A 20,608-nucleotide genomic window follows, 5' to 3' on the forward strand; every position below is an offset into this window, starting at 1 on the left:
TTTATACAATTATTTTATACATGAATATTAGCATAATATTTTTAAACACAACAAATATAAAGTAGCAAGAAAATGCAATCCATTGTCAAGAGAAGAAACCTTAAATAGAAGCAGAACAAAAGATTGCCCAAATATTGGTGTTACCAAGCTTAATTATGTTAACGAGTCTGATGGAAAAGGCCAAAGTAATGTACATATTTGAGTATTTTCAACAGAGAGACATAAAATATTAAAAAAAAGAGTTAAGTGGAAATGCTACACCTGAAAAATATAATATCAGAGAGAAGTTCTTATAATTTCCATAGAAAAGATAAGAATTAGTTTTGGATCACAGAAATTATCCCAATCAATTAAAATATAAAAACACAGTTATCTATAGGACACTATCAAATGGTATAACAGATGTATAATTGAATCCCAGAGGGAAAAGAAAGAAAAATAAAAAGTAATGTTTTAGAATTTTCTAAGATGAAAGAAATACATAAACCACCAGAAATAAGAAACTCCTGAATGCCCTAAGTAGATAAATAGAAAGAAAAATATACTCAGACACATCATGAGCAAATTGCTGAAAACCAAGGATAAAGAATAAATAAAAAGCTACTACAGGAGAAAATTTTTCTTATCAAAAGTAGTGGAGGTCAGAGTACATTTGGATCACATTTTTAAAGAGTCCAAAATATTGGCAATGTGGAATTATTCTGTATCCAGCAAAAAAAATACTGCTTCACTCCAAATGAAGCAAATTAAAGGTTTTTTTTCAGATGCATGAAAGTTTTAAGAATTTTTATCTATCAGACTTAAACTTCAAGATATTTTAAAAAAATAAAGGTATGATTTCAAGTTAAAAAAAAGAAAGCTTATAATAAGAAAATTAAATCTTCAGGAAAGAATGAAAAAAACCATAAAATGTAAACAAAATCTTTAAATTAGTTCTACTAAATCCTTCATACTCCTTGACTCTTTAAAAAAAAAGTCTATGTACTATGGAAATTATATCATATTCAGTTATTAATTATGTGGTATTAGAATAAAAATCAGGAAGATTATAAGGAAAGAATGTTCTAGAGTTCTTACATTACTGTTGAAGTAGTTAAATATGCTTTTCAACATAGAGTGAAATAAGATAAAGATAGATAAAATTTCTGAAGTAACTCACAAAAATAGTGAGAAATAAAAAAGCTCTCTAATGAAATAATGTGTATTATAAAAACACATGATTTGGAGTTCCCATTATGGCTCAGTGGTAACGAACCTGACTGGTATCCATAAGGTTGTGAGTTTGATCCCTGGTCCCCTCAGTGAGTCGCAGCTCATGGCAATACGTGATCCTAACTCACCGAGGTGACCACTGCATAAACCATAGTTATTCAATTAATAATAGCAGTATATGATTAACATGGTAACCACTCTGGTAACTTAGATGACATAGAATATTTACGGTAGAAAATTTTTTAAAGTGACAAAAAACAGGGGAGTTCCTGTCACGGCTCAGTGGTTAACGAATCCGACTAGGAACCATGAGGTTGTGGGTTTGATCCCTGGCCTTGCTCGGTGGGTTAAGGATCCAGCATTGCTGTGAGCTGTGGTGTATGTGGCAGACGCGGCTCAGATCCCGCATTGCTGTGGCTCTGGTGTAGGCCGGTGACTACAGCTCCGATTGGACCCCTAGCCTGGGAAACTCCATATGCTGCGGGAGCAGCCCTAGAAAAGGCAAAAAGACAAAAAGACAAAAAAAAAAAAAAAAAAAAAAAAAAGGAAAAATGACAAAAAACAATTGGAAACTTGGAAGTTCTAAATCTCTTAAACATAGTAAAACTCATTAAAAATCTTTACTCCCCTGCCAAAGATATATGTACCCCTCATACACACACGAACACACATACTTTTATTCAATCCAGACCCAGATAACTTGCAGGTAATTGTTTCAATTATTTATTGAAAAATTAGTGTCAATATTATGCAACCAATGTCAAAAAAAGAGTAGTAAAAACTGCTAATTTTCATGAGGTCAGCATAACTCTGACACCAAAGCAGAAAAATGCACTACTCAGAAAAAAGTTAACATGCCTATAAAAAGAAATAAAAAATAAAAATAAATAAATTTTAAAATAAATATTAGTAAATTGAATTCAGCAATACATTAAAGAAATGATGCCTCATGATCAAGTATATTAAATTTCACCAAAATTAACAACTAATACTGAACATAGTTATTAACATAATGAACATAGAAGCCACAGTCTAGGAAAACACATGTGTAATAATAGAACTGACATGGATATTTTTCACCCCCAAAATCTAGCTATTTAGGTCTGTCTGTCTGTCTGTCTATCTATCTATCTATCTATCTATTAATCCTCTTCTGCATTTCAATAATAAAAGTAAAAAAAAATACAAAAATACGTGCAATAGACTTGTACAGACAGTTCACAAAGAAAGATAGTCAAATGGATGATAAGCACATGAAAAGAAGAAACAAGCCAAAATCTGTTATTTTGTGTCAACTAATGGTGTAAAAAGAGTGTATTCCCTTTTTTGCTAGAATCATATAATAATATGAGGTCATATAATCATATTAATTCATATCATTTATGAGATCATACATTAACTCATATTAGTTATCACAAAAATGAAAATAACCCCCATGAGATATCTCTATTTCTCTTATAAGCCAGGAACAGCTTGAAAAAAATCTGACAACACCAAAATTTGCTAGATATAGGAAGGAACTGAACCTATCAAATATAGTTGATAGAAGAGTTAAATGGTATAGGGACTTTAAAAATTTGTTTATTGGTTTCTTTTAAATTAAGCACATTCATGCCATTAAAACACCCCCAAATTTAATCTTATTTATCCAGAAAAATAAATATAAAAACCTATATCCACAAAAAGAGGTCATATACAAGCAAACGTAATAATAATATCACAATAATATCAGAAGCATTATGCATTGTAGATCAGAACTGAAAACAATCTAAATTTCCATGAACAGGTGAATAATCAAACAGACATACATTCATTCCTTGAATACTATTAGACAATGGAAAGGAACTAATGATACCACAACAGGTAAGAATCTGAAAAGATTTTGTTGAGTAAAGTCACAAAAGGTATATATTGTGTGACATTTTTTGTGTGTGAAAAGCCACTCAAAGCAATGATAGAAGTGATAGCCGAAATCAAAATAGTAAGTGATTGACTGGGGTTAAGATACAGCTCAAGGAGTTCCCGTTGTGGCGCAGTGGTTAACGAATCCAACTAAGAACCACGAGGTTGTGGGTTCAATCCCTGGCCTTGCTCAGTGGGTTAACGATCCGGTTGCCGTGAGCTGTCGTGTGGGTTGCAGACGCGGTTCGGATCCTGCATTGCTGTGGCTCTGGCAGGGGCTGGTGGCTATAGCTCCGATTCGAGCCCTAGCCTGGGAACCTCCATATGCCATGGGAGCGGCCCAAGAAATGGCAAAACGACAAAAAAAAAAAAAAAAAAAGATACAGCTCAAAAGTTGACTAGGACAGCGTACCAGAGAAGTATCTAGGGTGCTGAAAATGGTCTACAACATGACAGGGATGTGGCTTACCTACCTATATGCATTTTTATTCATATAATTTATATTTAAGCTCTAAACATATGCTCTACACAAATTATGCCTCACAAATGGAAATATAAAAAATTTATCATTTTTATGATTGAATGAGCTTTGGTTATTTGCATAACTATCTGTATAATGCATTCTGCTGTACTTGATATGAACTCAATGATGATTGATCTCCTCAATTATCCCTACCTAGAACTACTACTGTTAACTATTATTTCTTCTAAATCAATCCTCTCATATTTTTTGATATTGTCTAGCCTTTGCCCTATGGTGCATAATATAATATTTCTTTACAAAACATTTTCACTTTATCTTAACTTGAGCTTTAAATTATTATTTTGAGGGAGTTATCATTGTGGCTCAGTGGGGTAAGAGCCCGACTAATATGCATGAGGATGTGGGTTTGATCCATGGCCTCACTCAGGGATCAAACCACAAGCTGCAATGTGGGTCACAGCTGCAGCTCCGATCAAGTGTTGCTGTGGTTGTGGCCATGGCCTGGCAGGCGTAGCTCTGATTCTACTCCTAGCCTGGGAACTTCCATATGCCTCACCTGCAGCCCTAAAAAGCAAGAAAAAAGAAAGACCTTCTTGAATTTCTCTGTGAACACTCATACTAAATCTTTTGGCTTTCTACTGACCCACTCTCTTATCATTTTGTTTGTTTGTCATGTTTTGTTTTAACTTGGTTGTTCTATTTCATGCTAGTTTTCCTTATCTATCTGTTGGTCCTTCTCATACTTCAGAAAGAAGGATTACATTGCTTTCTACAATTTCTTGGGTTGAGTCCTCTGCTTTTGCTCTGTTTTACTATTGAGTTTCTACCTGAGAAGAAATGGTGACTGGAATTCTGAGTGGAATTGTTATGTCTGCCAGGCTTGTCACATTATAAACTTTACTATCACCATTTTTTCAGAGAATGCTCATCTATCTACAGGTCAACAATATGTCAGACTAATGGGAGCCACAGTACCATTAACTAACATGGCTAAATAAAGAACTCTAAGTCTGGTTTTCTTTTATTCTTGGATATAAATATCTACTGCTTAGTTCTCTTGGTGGAGGGATGAGAGCCAACTGGAAAATTTCCTGGAGGTAATATTTCAATAACTTTATTATTTTTCTCATGTTCTTCACCCAGCTCTTAAACTGTCCCCTTGCCTGAATTCCATTAAGAAGATCAGCTCCAAATTATACTGCAGCCCCTTCCTATTCACAATGCAAGCTACAGGTTTCTCTGTTCTATGTATCTAGATTTGTTTTCTGTTACTTTTCCACTTCTAGAAAATTGTCAGCATATATTTATCTCTTGTGATTCACCATCACTATCATCTCAAGGAAGGATTTCAAGAAAAACATATATGTTCTGTACACAGTTTTCAAGAAAAAATGAAAAGGCTAGCTTACAGGATTCAACAAACTGTAATCTCACTATCATCAGAGTTCATGTCACTGCAACAGTTTCACAACAATAAACATAAAACAGTTGTACTATAATGAAATCGCATCAAAATTTATTGAAATTATGCTTTTGGATAAATTATTTCATTCCTCTAGGCCAATTTTCATACCTACTAAAATCATAGTACTTACTTCATAGAGAGGTTGATACTATTAAATTAAATGAGACATATGAATAAATTTAGCATTCTGCCTGGCACTCAGTAAGCTTTCAATAAATTTTGAGCATAAATGTTATTATTCATTACCCCCCTCATCACTCCGCAAAATCCTGTGGGATGCAACATACTTTGAAACAAATACTTTGCCTATTTCCTTGATGTCTTCTTTATCCCAATGAATGCATGTGGGCAATAATTCAATAATCAGGTTGTTTTTCACCCATTCATCTGTTCTAAACTTGAAATCAATCATCCACTTTAAGGATAGTCTCAATTTAATAGTTATACACTGTTTTGTACTGGTCATCTACTTTATAGTGATTTACCTTATTTGCTATTTTTAAGCTTCTTAATAAATTTCAAAAATTGAAGTGAAACATGTTAGTTTATAACATTGAATTATCCAAATACATCCCATTTGTCCCATCCTAAATGGACCTCAAATTTCCTGATACATAATAATAATAACTTCTCACATCATATTCCAGAATAAGAATAATTTTGTCAATGGTGATTGATTCTCAATTGAATGTAATACTTAAGCTGTAATTGAAAACATTCTCCACACTACCTATCTGGTTAATTTATTTGTTTCTGAGTATAACTTATGGGATAATTCCTTGCAGTATTCTGCTCTTGAAGTATAATCAAGAGGCAAATCTGCTACCAGTTACTGAAACAAATAGAAGGAATTAGATAAATGTCAAATGGCAAGGACTATGCTAGGTTATGTGATGAAGATGGTTCTGATATCAGAAATACAAACCTGTGCCTTCAGTATTTCATAACCTAAACTCTCAGCTGCCCAAACTGCTACCATCTAAAAATGTACATAAGCACTGAACTAGAAAAAATACCCCACAGATTTTCTAAGGGGATTTCATTTTTCTTTATGAATATAATATATGCTTGTTAAAGAAAATTTAAAAAGAAATTGTTAAATAAAATGTTGAAAATCAAAGTAAAATCACATGTAATTCATTATCAAAAGACAAAGACTTTAAGATACAAGTTAAAAAAAGAATAGACTTAAAAAGCTCAACATAGCATTCCTACTATAACTAGTTAGAGATACACTAGAAAAATGATTAATTTGACAATAGATAGAAATCCGTAAATAATCTAGCCATAAGTCTACGAATGGATAGGATCTACGTGGAAAGAAATTATAATGATTAAAAGCACTGAAAGCCATAACTTCTTGTAAATAGAGAATCTTGCCACTCTCATGTTTTTTCATTCTGGAAAAGAGTCAGAAAAAGTTTACATACTGGTGATGTCAGCTACCAATGTTTTGATTTCAGTAAGTGTTTGTCTAAAACTTCTCATTTTGGGTGTGATAGAATTTTTTTGCATCAAAAAACCTTTCAAAAATAAGAGACACTCTAATTTTTTTAAAAATAGTTGGTGGTATTCTTGTTGGCTTGTTTTTATTTTAGAAAAAGTGCTGTAGATTGTATTCAGGTACAGATCTCTACTTCCTGTAGAAGGATTTGCCCCAGCTCACTTACACATGCTATTCAGGGTTTCTTATGGAAAGAGTATACTGTCCCATTAGGGATACTCCTGGATTTGTGATGCACTAGATCAGTGGCGTCTGAGAGAACATGATGTATGCTACATATGAGCAAATTTTTGAAAAACATCACATATTTCCACCAGTTCTCTTTTCATTTTTCCCACCACTGCTGAGAAACAGTCCCAAATAGGGCTGTTACTCCAGCCTGGGTTCAAGGAAAAGGAGATCAGGAGCAGATCTGAGCGACCTGTGGTTACTGACGAAAAGCACGAATAAGAGCTGTTTTTTGTCAGCCCCTGAGATTTTGGAGCATCAGTCATCACAGAAATATGGTTTTAGCTCAATCCCTTTTTTTCTTTTTGTCTTTTTTTAGAGCCGCACCCGCAGCATATGGAGATTCCCAGGCTAGGGGTTTAATGGGAGGTACAACTGCCGGCCTACATCACAGCCCCAGCAATGAGGGATCCAAGCCACGTCTGAGACCTACACCACAGCTCACAGCAATACTGCATTCTTAACCCACTGAGCAAGGCCAGGGATCAAACCCACAACTTCATGGTTCCTAGTCCAATTCATTTGTGCTGTACCACGATGGGAACGCCCATCACTTTTATCTTAATTCTCTTACCATTATGAAGATGACCATAAATTTGCATCTTATCTGAACAATGATCAGATGATATGGCATCATTTGCTAAATCAAATCATATTCACATTCTAAGGTTAAATAATAACTAAGCCTGAAAAAACATGCTTATACATCAACACTGTTGCCTTCAATTTATTAGTTTTGAGTTTTATTTAAACTCTCCCTGCCCCACCCCACAGGTTTTTCATTTCAGTCTATTACTTTCTTTTTGTTGTAAAACTATGTTAAAATTAATTATAAGACTTTCCATATTCTCCTATGTTCCAAAAGAGTTTGCATATCCTAATTTTTTTTTTTTTTTTGTCTTTTTGCCATTTCTTGGGCCGCTCCCGGGGCATATGGAGGTTCCCAGGCTAGGGGTCCAATCGGAGCTGTAGCTGCCAGCCTACGCCACAGCCACAGCAACGCAGGATCCGAGCCACGTCTGTGACCTACACCACAGCTCACAGCAACGCTGGATCGTTACCCACTGAGCGAGGGCAGGGATCGAACCCGCAACTTCATGGTTCCTAGTCGGATTCGTTAACCACTGTGCCACGATGGGAACTCCCTAATATTTTATATTAATTAAAATTTAGAAAGTATCCTTGAAAATTATCTTTGCCTTCACTAAATTAAATTTTTCTTAACTTTTTGGCGATTCAAAATGTTAAGTAATTTTTAAAACTTTTTAAAAACATGCTTTCTGATTTTTAGCATAGCAGCCTAATAAAATTATAATCTCATGCTGATCTTATAGTACAGATTTGCACTTCTCATTGTTACCCTCCTCTGCAGGTCCTTGGCATTTAACTTTCTCTGTCTGTTGTTTTCCTTGGGTGCTTCCCATAGCACAAAGAATATGTTGATATCCCCTCTCTGCCATGTGAAATGTATTTCTTTCATTCTTTTGTTATAATTTTACCAAGTATATAAGGGGGTTAAAACTGTTAAAATATTGTATTCAATTTGCCACATTTACTAAATTTCCTTTCATGAATTTTTATTCTTTCCTTTCAAGGACCAGTTTAAATGACACATTTTCTGTGTCAGATCCCTTGAAATTCCAAAGTAGAAGAATTATCCCTTCTTCTCTTCTCCTCTAGAACTTTGTTCATCATGCCAATATAGCGATCATTATATTATACTTTAGCTATATTTTGGACATATTTACCCTTTTTCTAAACTCTGTTTTACTTTGTAGCATTTTGTTCATTATAGAAGACCATCTGTCCTATGGTAGGTGCTCAGTCAGTTTGTGCTGAATTTAATTGGGATTCAAGAAATTGGCATCCATCATATTCATCCTTGCTAAATTATTAGGTTTGTGTTGGCTTCAATTGAAAGTCAGATGAGTAGAGAGATAGGAGAACTTTTGTCAAATTTCCAAATTTCCTTTTATTTCCATTGAAGTGAAGATCTGAATAATGCTTAAGAGCAGTGTTTCCCTCTGCTTGTATTTCTCATACAAATGTAAAGCAGATGTCCTATATTAGAATGCAAAATATATATATATATATATATATAAAAGAAGTAAATAGTTCTGCCTCTAGTCTTAAGAGTGTTTATATTGTGAAATACTTAGATTTCCGAGAACATGATTCCAATATGTGAAAGGCAAGGGAGAATTGGAGAATCCTAGCCAGGAACTCAAGGCATTATCCAGGCCCTTCTCCTGGGGCGAAGATAAGAGGAATGTGAGCAAACTGCCCTTGGAAACAAGTCTCCAAACTTAATTAGAATGGGGTACTGTAAAGGACCTTATGCTAGGTACTCTTGGAGTAGTCACACAGATTATAATTTTTCTCCTTTTTGCCTTGCTACTCCCTACTGTTAACCTCGTGTCTTCTATAAAGCTTGATTCGATGTAACTGCTTTGGAAAACAAAAGAAATGAAAGTGGCAGCTATCTGGAGAAGATGGCAACTATCTGGAAAGTGGCAGCTATCATTCATTCAGTCAATGTATCAAAACAGTATTTATCAAGCACCTAATATGAGCCAGGCAATGGAGATAGGTCAATGAACAAGGCAGACATGATTCCTATTTAGAGTCTCCAACAAATAGAAATTAAGCACATAGAGTCAATATCTATTTTTTTTCCCTCAGTGTTGAAGGTTTTCTTCCACTAGTTGAACTCATGAGCCAGGATGTGCTTCTCTTAGAATTGCTGTAATTTCAGTACAGAAATTGTCATAAAATATAGAATTGAAGTTTAAAATAAGGAACTTGCCAAACTCCTGTAACCACAGATTTATGTACCACTTAACATAAATACCTATCAATGAAACTAATCATTGACTTCCTTTTGGAAGCAGCATTTATGTTGGAGGTAGTCTTGTGATGGTTATGGCAAACACCTGCTAACTTTACACTCTGAACTATGATCATTTACCCAAGCCACAGATTTGTCTCAGTGCCAGCCCTTCAGAAATGAGAGAGCTAGCCACTTCCTGACACTCAGTACTGAGGCACAGCAAATATTACAACTACCATTCAAAAGAAGAGAGAGAATAGAGTTTAAGAGCTCAATGTCTGAGGAGATAAGTGAAGAATTTCCCATGGGGTTTATTATACAAAGAGGGAGAAAGAGAAAAGAGAAAGAGAGAGCAGAAGAGCAAGGTGGAATGAACAGTATTAAATACAACTACAAAAATATAACTTGGAATCTAAGGAAACTGTTGCAAAGTAAAGATAAAATAAAGTTTGCTGTTGTTTGTTTGTTTTGCATTGCTCATGTATAAAACTTCCAAATGTGAAAGCTGACATTATTAGTTTGCTAAAAATATACTAACATCATACTTATGATTAGTCCTCTATTCTGTAAGAAATACACATGTAGCTCAATGGAATTACTCATTGTTATGTTTTTAATCTTAATCCCTGATAATATATTTCTATCTTGAGCTTCATGTTTACCACTGTCTGACTCATCACCATGTTGAAACTTCAAGTTATTTCCAACTTAATTAAAATGAAAGCAGTGAGGAAATTTTCATAACTCTATGAAATTACTGATTCAACACCTGGTATGTTGCCCTATGTAACAGAGACTAAAATGGAGATAATCCAGAGGGGCAGAATGACTCAGGGGAGCACCTCTCACTTCTGTGTCAGTAATTGAAATCCACTGTAAAGCTGTAGTGACTAAATCTGCTTCCATCTGGGTGTTTCGTAGAGGCAGCTAGGAAAATGAGGGAAGGGGATGTCTCAAATCTTGGTTATCCCTGTGGATTGGTAATTCCCTATGGCAATCACTGAAATACTGAGATATGGAGGGGATTTTGAGGGTGAACAGAATAGCCTTCCTTCAGGGGCTTTTTTTTTTCCAGATGCAGAGGAATCCGTCCAAGTTTTTTAATACCTCATATAAAAAGTGTCTCTAATATTATTTGGCATGATTTAAAATTATTTTGGGAGTTCCCATTGTGGCTCAATGGATTAAGAACCTGATATAGTGTCCATGAGGATGTAGGTTTGATCCCTGGCTTAACTCAGTGGGCTAAGGATCCAGCATTGTTGTGAGCTGCAGGTGTAGGTCACGGATGTAGCTCAGATCTGATGTTGCTATGACTGTGGCATAGTCTAGCAGCTGTAGCTCTTGATTTGACCCCTAGCCTAGGAACTTTCATATACCACGATGTGGCTATTAAAAAAAAGTATTTTGTACTTTTAAAAACAGAAAGTATTTTTTGAATCTCCTTCAGATATAGTTCAAGTGATGAAATTCAAGAAAAGCCTAATGGATATGAATTGTTTTTACATTGTCCACAGTCTATAAAGCAAAGAAAGCAGTGAAGTCAAGATTTTTAGCTTATATTTGGAAGTCAATGCAAGAAGGCATTCTGTACATCTGACATATCTTTGAGAGACATATAAGGTCTCTCATTGTCTGAGATTAAAGGTATAACAGAGCTGTTCTCTTTCCTTTTTAGTCATAAGTAAAAGGTAATCCACTAAATCAATATTTTTCTTTAATAAAGGGCATGAGATAAGGTGGAGAAAAAGGGCTTTTCCTAGTCACATTTCATCTTGAATTTTATAACTGTTGTATTTTTTCTTTTCATTTATTTTCTACAAAATTTTATTCTGTTTAATTCAAGTGGGAGAATATGACAAGCTCCTGTGGTCATTGCCGCTTTAACTATATATATACTTAATATATAATATAAATATAAAATAGTGAACATTAAAAATAAAAACAATATATAAATATTATATATTATATCTAAATATGCATAAGTAATATAATACATAAAATAGTGAACATAAATAAATAAATGCCATTTTCTAGGCCATATTTTTGACTCAGCCCCTTAAGCAATCAGCATCTTCAACTGTTGATGGGTCTTAGTAATCTGCCATTTTAATAAGCACTCACAGAGAATTTAAGGAAAGTAAGAAATAACCAAGATTCCCCTAGCTTTCAAAGGGGAAAATTAAGTGTTAGACGTTTTCGGCCAGGTACTCAAAAGCAGATAGGCAGGTAGGTGATAGATGATGATAGACAGACAGACAGATAGATAGATAGATAGATAGATAGATAGATAGATAGATAGATAGACAGACAGACAGACAGATAGATAGTCTTCTGACTCCAACTTAAGTGTGTTTTTAGCACACAGGATTATGTGATTCTGTTTGCTGAGGTTCTTCTAATTGGCATTTGCTCTGGAAGACATAAACAAGGTAAATGCATAGAAATTTTCCTTGGACAACTCAGGAAAAGAAGCAAAGTGGAATATACAGTTCTTGGTCAGGACAAGAGACGGAGTGGGACTGAAACCTCCACCGTGAGAATTTACAGAAATTATTTCTAAGGTGTTAACTTATCTCTAAGTTCTTAGATGCCAAGAGACCTAATTCCTCTATCTATGGTTATGTTTCAAATTCTGGACAAAAAAATCTGATTTGTCTAAAGTGGATCAGGTTATAGTCCCTTGGTTGGAAGTCAAGAGCAGGGAAATAGTTCCTAGAGCATAGCTATAGCCCCTGGAGCAACTTATGTGTATTGAAACATTTTCCAACAATGGAGGAATCATTTTGAGTGGTGACAACCAATACTATTATCGTGGACAGAATTTTGGATCTTGAAGGAAAATTGAGGTATAATATCCCACCTTGCATAGCCAATATGGAAAGATCCAATAAAGAGATTGAGTCAGAAATATTCAGAGAACAGATATGACACAGCTGAAGAAAGAACCAAATCCAAGATTCTTTGGACAGGAACAAAAGAGAGAGGTGGGGTCAAATGCTCCAAAAGTCCGAGGTTCAGGATCTGAACTAAAATGGAAGGGCAGTGGAACATAACATAGACCATATGTTATGACTACCCTAGGTGGAATGCATGTATCTTGATTTATTGAATGTACTTGCCCCATGCTTGCTGGATTAAATGTGTTTGCAGAACAGGATTTCTTAACAACTTGGACTGTGATGGTTAGAAAGTTTTTAGCCTCAGTGATGACTAGAGTTTTTGTCCTAGGGAATAGGCATGATGAATAATTTTTTTTTTTTTTTTTTTTTACATTTCTCTTTCAAAAAAAATCTCTGATTTCCTGCTAAAGCTTCAGATTTTCATTTCACTTTTGTTATCTCCTGGCAGTATAAACCAGGAACTAAAATATGATCTTTTCTCCAAACCATTCTCTCTTCCTACTCACATTCATAGTTCACAGTTGATTAATAACATCACACTCTTTGTCACCAGATCTAAATCTAATGGTTGGCACTTTGGATCAGGTTGAGGCACTTTAGATCATAAATGCTTCTACATACAAGTTCATCCCACCAGTATCCTACACAGGTAATCTAGAGATTTTGTTTTCATTTTATCACTGTAATTAAGATGGCCTTTCTCTGTCTTTGTCTTGATTATTAAACTTTATAGAAGTAGTCAAGTTCTCAGCACAGTTAATACTTCATCAGCTCTGTTGCCCCGCTCACTTCTCCTTTGACTATCCTGCCTGCCTTGGAGCTCTCCGTTTACATGCCCCACTCCAAGGAATCTATCTTGTATGTTACGGCCAGACAAGCCCTATGCTCTCTCCTTCTCTTTGATCTGCACAACTGTGTACTCTCAGAAAGTATTTGACAAATTCAATCTACTTCAAAACATTTTTGCCTTAAGATACATATTAATTCTTCCCCAAAAATACAAGTCCCATTAAATACAATAGTGGCAGGTAATAAGACTATTTTTTAAATTTGTTTCTGGGTCTTTGGATAAAAAACATCAAGAGACAGAATTATAGAATGGGAATGCCTTTTATAGATTATTTACCATTCATTTTTACAAATAAGAAAGACCCAAGGCAGTCATTTGATTTTCCCAAAGACACACAATCAGCTGACACTAGAACTGCAATGTTTTTCCTCAGGCTTCCAGTGTACAATTGTTTTTTTTGTTGTTGTTGTTATTTTTCACTATACTGCAGCTCATATAAATCGGAGCAAACTCAGTAAACGCTTAATTTAATTATTAACTGTTGCTCATATTGTCACACACTTTGTATATACAATGGATTAATTCGGTCTTAGAGCAATTGATCAATCTTTCCTCTAAATTGAAAGTAGATTGTGTAAAAGTCTTACCTGAAAATTACTTTCTTAGACTACATTTGGAAATGAAATTGTAAAGTTGAAAATGTTTAACATCTTAAGACATTCAGTTCATATTTCCAATTTTCTTTCTATTATATTATCAATGTACTCTTACATAATAATTTTATTAGAAATATATTCTTACAACACCACGGTCAACACTGAATATTATGTTTTTAATCTTTGCTAACTTTATGAGATAACAATGAGGTACTATTTTAGTAAGCTAAAATAATTTCCTAATAATATTAATAAATCCTCTAAGGTTATACAGAACAATATGGTAATCACTAGCCATATGACCATTCCAATTTAAATTAACTGAAGTTAGGAATTCAGTTCTGGAGTTCCCTGGTGGCCTAGTGGTTAAGGATTCAGTGTTGTCACTGCTGTGGTTCAAGTTCAATCCCTGGTCAGGGAACATCCACATGCTGCAGGTGCATCTGAAAAAAACAAAACAAAACAAAACAAAAAAACCCACAATAATTCAGTTCCTCAGCAGCACTAATCATACATAAAGGATTCAACAGTTATATATGCCTATTGGCTACTGTATCAGACAGGGCTGATATAAAATATTTCCATCATCAAGGAAAGTCCTATTGGATGACATTCCGAGGTATTATCAACCCTAACTTGCAGAGAAAGAAACTGAGCTCAGCTATATCTTCAAATATGCAATAAGTGGAGAAGTCAGGTTTTAAACAAAACATTTAATTCCATATAATCTCTTTGCTTAATATATTTACCATTGAATGATAATTTTTTATTTTTAGTGAAGATAAATATAGCCCTTTTTCAACCATTTGTTTTTCCTGTGTTTTAAATTGTTTTTTTTTTTTTTTTTGCATGGAAAAAAATCTATTTAGTAAATTTGATACCCTTTTAAAATTTATCAATTTAATAGTCATATTTTGATTTTAGACTGTCTACATTACTTCAATGCAAACAGTATCAGAAGCAAATACAGTATTATATACAATTGAATAATATTAATATTTTCCCCACTGTTTTCTCTTCCATGACCTATTCAAGAGGACTTTGTGTTGACTCAGAAGTTTATTATTCTCCTTTTCAGACAGTCTTCAAGATCTCTTTTTGACTTGCATGGTTGATGCGTACTTAAGCAGGTATGCTTCCATGTTGAAACCCTCCAGAGATTAACAGTAACAACCACCTCGAGGTGTTCTTGGTTCCATTTCACTACTTCACCATCTGGGGAGACATATGAGGATCAGTTCACCACGTTTTGGAAGTGATTATCATGGAAGTTATTCTTTTTAACAGATGATTTTTTGTTTTGACACTCCCACATAAATGTAAAACAGAAAATATGTTCTCAGCAAAGACAAATATGGAGCATGCATATTTCAACTTTCCTCTTCAGCAGATAAAACCACTACAAACTGAGCTTGACAATGTCCCATCACAGCATGAAGGGCAAATTTTAAATTGAATGTGCCTTACTTAATGTAACATATGGTTCTCTTCCCACCCACCAAATAAATTACTTTCTTTCAAGATAAATGTAAATATAAGAATACGTTGTAATGTTACTTGATAACTTCATTCTCCTTCAATGTGTCCTTGAAATTTGTAACAAAGCAGTGCAAAGATTCAGAAAGAACTAATACATAAAGTATCAAAGAACTGCAAGAATCCAATAGGTTTTCAAAATTAGACAAGCATTCATTTTAAATTTTTTTAAGTTCATGTTCTTTATTAACATTTCCTTTTCCTTTTCACATGGAAGTAATTGTATAAAATGTGCAGATGTCTCTAGCCTTTAAAATTCTAATATAGAGTGTGAACTTTATTGTTATATAGTTTACACCCTTCTTTGCAGACAATTAATAATTATACAATTATTTCATACTTCTCAGGAATTTAAGTAGAATTTTCTTTTTTCTTTTTTGCTTTTTAGGGCAGCACCCACTGCATATAGAAGTTCCCAGGTTAGAGGTCTAATTGGAGCTACAGCTGCTGGTCTATGCCATAGCCAGAGCAATGCCAGAACTGAGATGCATCTGCGACCTACACCACAGCTCATGGCAACACTGTATCCTTAACCCACTGAGCAAAGCCAGGGATTGATTGAACCTGCAATCTCATCGTTCCTAGTCGGATTCATTTCCTCTGCACCAGGACGGGAACTCCTAAGTGGAATTTTCAAAGTAGAAGAATACGGCAATTACTTTGATCTTATAATTCTATAATTCTGTATAGATTTTACTTTTTAAAAAATCATACTTTGCAAGATTGACTCCGGCCCTAGAATAAACAATGCATTTAAACAATATGGCAAAATAAAAAATGGAAATTATATTACATGTTCACAAAAGATATATGTATGCTGAATCTGAGTTTCTGCAAGCTTCTTTTGTGGATTATTTCCTCTAAGAAGTGGCTCTTAACTGGAGGCCTTTTGACCCCCATGAAAAATTTGGCAATGTCTGGGGAAGTATTTATTTTTTACAACTAAGAAGCTGGCTACAACTGGTACCCATGTGTAGAGACCAGGATGCTGCTAAACATCCCCACAGCAAAGATTTATGCAGCCTATAATACTGAGAACCCCTGTTCCAAAGCATACGTAAAGATCTACATAAGACTAAAATTTGACAAGTAAATGCAATAAATCATGCACAATATGCATAAATATAAGAACCTAAAAATCTTAGGAAGATGGGCAATCTGCTATGACTGGTTTACACACACACACACACACAGTCCAACTTTACGTGAATACATTATACATATATATGCATATGTATTTATATGTGTGTATATATATACAGTCAAACACACATATGCCAAATGATGCTCAGTTTATGTTTGTCTCTGAATAATGCTTTGGAACAATTACTCTTTTTTTCAGTTACTACATCACTATCCAGTCTAGATTCTTCATGTATAAAGTGATCAAAGCCACAATTTTGGTAGGCATAAAATTTTCTCCTCCTAGTTATTCTTGCAACTATATAGGGCCAGGACTGTTCTAGTGTGGGGCTTATATTTAGAAAACAATTTCTTTTTTGTGCCTATCGGATCTTTAGTTTGTTGATGTTCAGCCTCTATGACAGATTCATCTTCTAAACTAAATATTTTTCATCTACGAGATGAAATGCGATTTTCGATCATTTACTAAAATATAATTGTTGCTCGATATAACTCAATATGTTTCATCTGATTATCTAAATTGTGACTAAGAGACTTAGCTATCATCACTTTTGAGGCAGAGAGAAATATGGTTCCTATCTTCTTCTGCCTTCCAACTCCTTCCCAAGATACACAGAAAAGATGCAAAACTCCGTAGCTCAGCTCCTGCATCTGAACAGAGGAAAAAGTACCCTGAATACTAGTCTGCCAGTCAAACAAAATTTCCTAATTTATTTCCAATTTATATATTGTAAATTGAAAAATTCTTACCTTCTTACAGGTACAACCTACCAGTCAGACACTTGGAGGGAAATTTAAGGAGATTCTTCTCCCATGTATGCAACGCAGAGTAGATTCGTGCTTATTTTCTAAAACACTTAACTGCTAAAGAACCTCTGCATATAGAAAGCACAAAAAAAGGCATATGTAGGGTACATCAGTTAGATAATTTGATATTATTTGTGTTTTTTAGTTAAGGATATCTAAATGATGGACCATACAATAAGTAATATACATCAATGTAATCTATTTCAACAACTGTAGCCAATCTCCACTCAGCATCAAGTTATATTCTATGACTGTCACTTAGCATAAACTTATTTTCACATATTTATTTTTTTCTTAGTTCCTTGTCATTAGTTTGAGACTACTTTTCTATTTATTTACATCATGTTTAGACAAAGTTTAATACAATAATCTAAGATGCTAGGTTTTATTCTATATAAACATATTAAAATCTTGAATTATCTCTGAAAAATTAAATCTTTGCCTTATAAAATAACCAAATGAGTACAAAAGAAAAGGTTAAAGGATTATTATTACTTTATTTTCATGGAACCAAACAAGTATCATACATGTTAAAATTATGGGAAAATAATAGATGCAAAATGGGCAAATATAGACATTAAAATTCTGTGGCAATACTCAGTTAAAACATGATAATCTTTGAATACACGCTAAGTGTATTTTCCTTAGGTTGTCATTAAAATGGAAAGAAAAACTAAAAAATATTATATAGAGGAATTCCTGGTGGCTCTGCAGGTTAAGGATATGGTGTCTTCATTGCAGCTGCTCAGCTCATTGCAGTGGTATAGGTTTGATCACTGGCCTAGGGACTTGTGCATGCACAGAGCACCCCCCAAAAAAACAAAATACGTACTATAAAGAATTCTCAGAAATCATGCCCTTTGACACAGGGAGCATTTAGAAAAGCACTAAATTGGAGGCATTTTCAAAGGGTATTGACAGAAGGATTGTAATTGGCAGAAGTGATCTCAAATCTAGGTGTTTCAGGCAAAATACATGCATAATTAATGGTGTAGCGGTGGAAAAAACACTCAATCTGTGGAGGGGTTGCTAGGAGATAAAGTTCAGACAAAGACTAGAAAGGACTGGAAGTACTTTGAATGCTGAGATGTTACTATAGATGCAATAAACAATGTCTTGATATTGAAGGATTTTTTTTTTTAATTAGAAAGTAAAATTTTAAAAGATAACTTTTAGGAAAGTAAGTCAGACTATAGTTCTTTTAAGTTCCTGAACTCAATTCCAGAATATGTCTGTAGAGGCTTTCCCACACCAATAAACAATTTGGGGACCCAAATTGGGTGTCTGAGAATTCATCACAATCTGACACTAATTGGAGATGGCGGCAGATTCCTCAGGTGAAGGGCTCAGTCTTCCAAAACCACCTACTACTTCATATGAAAATCACAGTCCAGATTGTTACTTCTGACAGACTGGCTATTATAAGTGGCTTCTTTCCTTAATTTGCTACTCATGAGAACTCAGGAAACCTGCTTACTCATGAGATTACCAATTTATTACAAAGGATATTATAGGATACAGATCAACAGCCAGATTAAGAGATACATAGGGTGAGGTCAGGAGCAAAGTAGCTTCTCTCCTGGCAGCTCTGAGGACCCAGAACAGTGTCAGTGGAAGTGTTCTCATTCCCCAATCCAGAAGCTCTCCAAACCTCCTCCTTTTGGATTTTTATGGAGACTTCATTACATAGCCAAGATTGGTTAAATCATTGGACATTGACAATTGCTTCAACTTCTACCCTCCACCCTTCTGCTGAAATCAGGGGGTGAGACTGAAATTTGTCCTCCTCTATTCATAGGTGGCTCCCCTGGCCATTAGCTCCCATCATTAGGTGGTTTCCAAAAGTCACCTTCAATAGCATAAACCCAGTTGTGGTGGAAAAAGGCTGGGCACCATCCCCAGAATTCCAGATTCGGGGGGTCAGGGGTGGGCCAATGCGCATCTCTAAAAATGATTTTCAATCCTAGCTCCATACTAGAGTCATATGAGGAGATTTTTAAGAATACTAATGCCTGGGCACTACACAAGAGCCATTTCCACAGATAAACCTGAGTTGGGATTTTTTTCAACCTTCCCATGTCATCCTAATGAGCCTTCAAAGTGAGAACTATTATAATAAAGAAAATCTCAAGTGAAATAAACCAGTCATTCAACAATGAATATATGAAGTTATCTACTGGGGGGAAAGAGGGTTTGAGGTAACATAAACAATAGTTTAAATAATTTCAACATGGCTTGAGACTCCTACTAGCAATGGATTTGTACTTTAGAATAACTAGAGTCCAGTAGAATGTTCTGTATTTATGGAAATCTTGTCTATTTGCACTGTCCAATGCAATAGCTACTAGCAGTATGAAAGTCTTCAGCACTTGAAATGTGGCTAGTGCAAGAGAGGAACTGAATTTTTTAATTCATTTTAATTAATTTAAGTAGCTACATATAACTAGTAACCATATATTGGACAGGACTGTTATGGATTTTCAGCAAATAAATTAGCCACAAACTGTCTTCCAAGGGAGGTGACAGAAAACAGTACAGAAGCCTAGCTGCCCTGATGTATCACTATTTAGACAGATAGACTACGGGAGATTGGTTCTACTGCAAATGAACATCCAAAACAAGTACGAATATTTCTTTCTGACCTGAGTTATTTAGTTGTTCTGACATGCCTGCACAGTGCAATTGTGCCTTCTTTGTTTTTCCTAGATTGGCTTTTCTCCTCAACTAATTCTGAAAGAACACTCTTCTCCTCCAGCATGTTTTCTGAGTCACTGAGAAGCCTTTCTAATTTAGTTCTTTTCTCTAACCAAATTTGAAATTTTGTACCCTTCCTGCTTAACTGACTGGGATATTGCTGTACTCAGTTTGTATTTTCTCCAACTGGATTTGAAGTACACATTTATTAACTTCTTACAACTTAAGTTCTTCTACTACTGAAATGACCTCCTAAGTAATTCCTCCTAAATATGAACCACCATCTTTCACAACTGAGGACATTGCTTAATTCTGTGAGATAGACCAATCCTTGGGTCCATATTTATCTACATCTAGTATTCTTGTAGAAATACAACTAGTATCTCTGGAATTAATTGTAGAATTCGTTTTCTAAATTAATTTTTGAATAATATTCTCAAGTGTATCAAAAAAT

This window comes from Sus scrofa, chromosome 1, assembly GCF_054392235.1.
Source record: "Sus scrofa isolate SSC_HxYL_T2T_F1_AM1 chromosome 1, Sscrofa_HxYL_maternal_Yorkshire_Landrace_v2.0, whole genome shotgun sequence".
NCBI lineage: Eukaryota > Metazoa > Chordata > Mammalia > Artiodactyla > Suidae > Sus > Sus scrofa.